The following is a 3,695-nucleotide window of genomic DNA, read 5'->3' on the forward strand; positions in this document are numbered from 1 at the left end:
TTCCTGCTCTTTCCTGTGTTTATTGTTTGGCTTCATGTCACTCTGGCCTTTGCTAACTTACTTGAAATAACATTATGCTGACTAAGCAGCCTAGCCTGGAGCCAAAAATAGATGGAAAATAGAGATGTATTTGCTTAGTGATCTTCTTCTACCTGACTTAGAGGGAGGGGAAATGTAATTATCTGAAGAATTATCCAGTGCCATATGAGTTTCTCTATGTGAACTTTGTGATTGCATAAGGAGCCCAATTGACTCATAACCCAGAGTTCAGGGACAACAGGATAGCAGCAGTTAGTATAAATTAGCTCCACAATTGACCTGGGTCCTAAAAAAGAGCCTGGGTCTGGATATCTGTCAATATATAACATACCAATAGATGGCTCCCAAGAGTTTGTGGCCTAGTTCCTGGCCTTTGTTGGACCAATACATGTGGCTGTAGACGAGTCTCCATAGACAACCTGGGGCGCTCCAGGTTTGGCAAGGAAAAAGAGGTTGATGGCAAAGCCTAGCTAGGGCCAGCTTCATCTCAGTCTTCTTCCATAGCATAGATATTGGTGAACCCCATGGCCAAGTGGTAGCTCCTGAGCCCAGCAAACTATTGGCACTGAGCAGCCACAACCCTACTTTTTTGTATGGAGGGCATATGTTGTGCCCCCCGCCACCTCTCTCTCTCTAGTGTTTCTTGCTGGAAGTATCCAGATCAGTCTTACTGCTGTACATAGGGTTGTTTCCCTTGACCAGGTTGACCCCCAGTGTAATTATATGTACATAGCCCCATAGGTGCATCTACGGGTTATGCAAGTGCTTGGAGTGGGCCCCCTGCCACACTTGACTGCTGCTCCCATGAGACTGCGTAGGATTTAAATTGTTGGTAACTTTTACCTGTCTCTGTGGCAAGAAGGTCTGACAGCACCAAGCAGTCAGTCACCACCTTCCTATCTGATAGAACATGCTAAATCTTATCATGTGATGCTGCTGCCCTGGGGAGGACGATGTCTGCCCTCATTTGGTTGCCTTCGGGCTTGGGAAAGGGCTTATCATTCTGCAGATTTAGAGACGAGGGCTCTCTGTTATGTAACAGGTGATGTGCACAACATAGGGCAAACGTGCTGAGACTGGTCAAAAGCACCACGTTGGGCTTCTGTAGAGGTTTGCGGTTGCACAATATGCTTACTTCATGGCACATCTGAATTTGGGTCATTATGTTCTGGGCAGGAGCCTCAGAAGAACAAAGCTTGTCAAGTTGCTGACAGCTCAGAAAGAAGAACAACTCTCTGGAAGGGGAGAATCAGGACTTCTGGAAGGAAGAGCAATCATCTCTGCTGACCTGAGTTCAAATAGATGGTGGGCTCTGTAGTATCTGGAAAGTACCCTGAGATGTTTGGAAGAAGCTTCTCTGTCTGCAGAACATTACTGCTATAAAGAATTGCACGGGTTTAATTCTAAATGGATCATATTCCCAGACCTTAGCAAGTCTCTTAGACCTGGGAAGCCAATGGTCTTTGAGGGTTCATTTGAAGTTGCAGGCTCCCATCATACATCCACAGTAGTTGTTTGAGGAGAAAAGGCACCCTTTCCGATGCCTTTTTTAGATGATTTATGTTCTTGTTGGAGCCTTCCTGTTGCCTCACTCCCTAATCCCTGGATTAAGTATAAGCAGTTTGCACCTTCTACACCAGACAGTTGCGCTACTGTAGCTCACGTTGGCAGACAAGGTTCTTTGGGTGAATCTGATATCTTTTATTAGACCAACTTAAATAGTTGGAAAACAATTATTAAGCAAGCTTTCGGGTTCAAAAACCCTTCGTTTTTGTAGCTCACGTTGGCTTTTAAACCAATAGAAAAGGATACAAATCCCTCCGTGGACTCTCATCTTGCTAGGATGGCAGTTTGTATTGGTTTAGCTTAAACTTCTTCCTCATTGACTGAGATTCAATTGACAAAAGATGCTTTTGAACCAGGAAAAAAATGATCATGCAGCCTTTTACAATTACCTGAGACAAGTTCTTTAGTCCCTTCTTCTTATGTGATACCCACATACTAGTTTGCAAGTACCAAATATAGTATTATTTAGGTTGGAGGGTTTTTTTAGCATAGCCCCAGCAGCATGGTTTGAACTTGGAGAGAAAAACAAGCACAGTTTTTGTAAAAAGTTATTTGTGACCCATTTAAAAAAAAAAAAAAGTTGCCAAACCCTGCCCCTCTAGATTGCCCAGGCCCCAAATAAAATTCCTCCTTCTCCACCCCAAGGTAGAACTGAACACTAGTTTAAAATCATCCCTTAAATTATACCAGTTCAACATTTTTTGTATGGACGAGCCATAAAAGCCATCTCCAAGTTATATTTGCATCTAAACAAACTTAAGACAATCAGTTTGTTGAAAACCACTCCCTCCCCCTGTGCATTTCAGGGCCCTTCAAAAGGGTCATCTCCCCCATGCAGGGCATGGACCTTTTTTTGACCTCTGGCAACCCTTTGTTATTCAACATCAAGGGTCATAATTAGCAATTTAGGCAGGAAATCAGGCTTCTCACCAAACTTCCTTATCTAATGATCGCTGTCACCATGTCATAATGAATTTCCCCCAAATGCAAGGATATTTTTGTGGTGTAATGGCAGATCAAAGCATATTTATTCAGATATCAAAGGCTTTGCTGTGTGTCTAATTACAGGAGTCCTCTTCTCCCAGGCACTGTTTAGCACTTCTATATCTTATCTACTCAATATGCTATTCAAATGAGATCTATTAGCATGTATAGGGGTTATCATCCCAGGATGTCCCCACTTTATCATTAGCCAGCCAAAGCCAATATTTGACTCCTTGTTCTCTCTGTGTTTACCCTGCAGATGTGAGGATCAGTGCTTAGGCCTGGTATAATTGTTTCTTACCAGTTTAACTGATTAGATGAGGCATGTGATTTTTAACAACACAGTTATACATGTACAACCCTCAGCACAGATGTACTTTTACCAGCGTAAAGGGGCTTTACATCAGAAAGACTCATTCTCCTTCCTATATCAGAATAAGCTATCATGGCATAAAACACCTATAATTGTGTAGGTGTGCATATGCACATACATGTTCATATGTACACTCATTTCATTATATGGTCTATCTAAAAGCAAAAACCTTATTAGTTTTACAAAACCCCAGGTATAGGCATCTCTCAACTTTTTAAACCAATATGGTTAAACAGGTGCAAATCTGTCTGTGAATAGGCTGATTTTGGCTTATTTTTATCTGGTTTAAGTCAAATAGGAAGAAGGTCAAATTAAACATATAAAAGGTGCTTTTAAAGAGAGGAAGAGCACCCACAGGCATTTTACACTAGCCTAGATCCACTCTTCGAGTTACATCATTGCAACTTTCTCATTGCAAGTCTACACCCACGTGTGCGTGCTCACACACACATACACGGTGACGTAATCCAAGCAGTGCAATGCTAGTTTACACCCAAGGCCACCGCCTATTCTCTGTCTGGGTGCAGACACACGTAACAAGTGAACTGATTCAAAATGGCACTGACTGGGGACCAATTGTGTGAAGTGCTGTGGCTGCCACCAGGGGGTGGAAGTGAGCACCCATCCCAGCATGCATTGAGGGGAGGGACTGCTTGCACACAGGCTGTGGGAGAGTCATAGGGGTGGGGCAACCTTTGACTGGGGATAGGGCGTCACACTTTTGCTTTCCCTT

This window comes from Alligator sinensis, unplaced genomic scaffold (assembly GCF_000455745.1).
Source record: "Alligator sinensis unplaced genomic scaffold, ASM45574v1 scaffold268_1, whole genome shotgun sequence".
NCBI lineage: Eukaryota > Metazoa > Chordata > Crocodylia > Alligatoridae > Alligator > Alligator sinensis.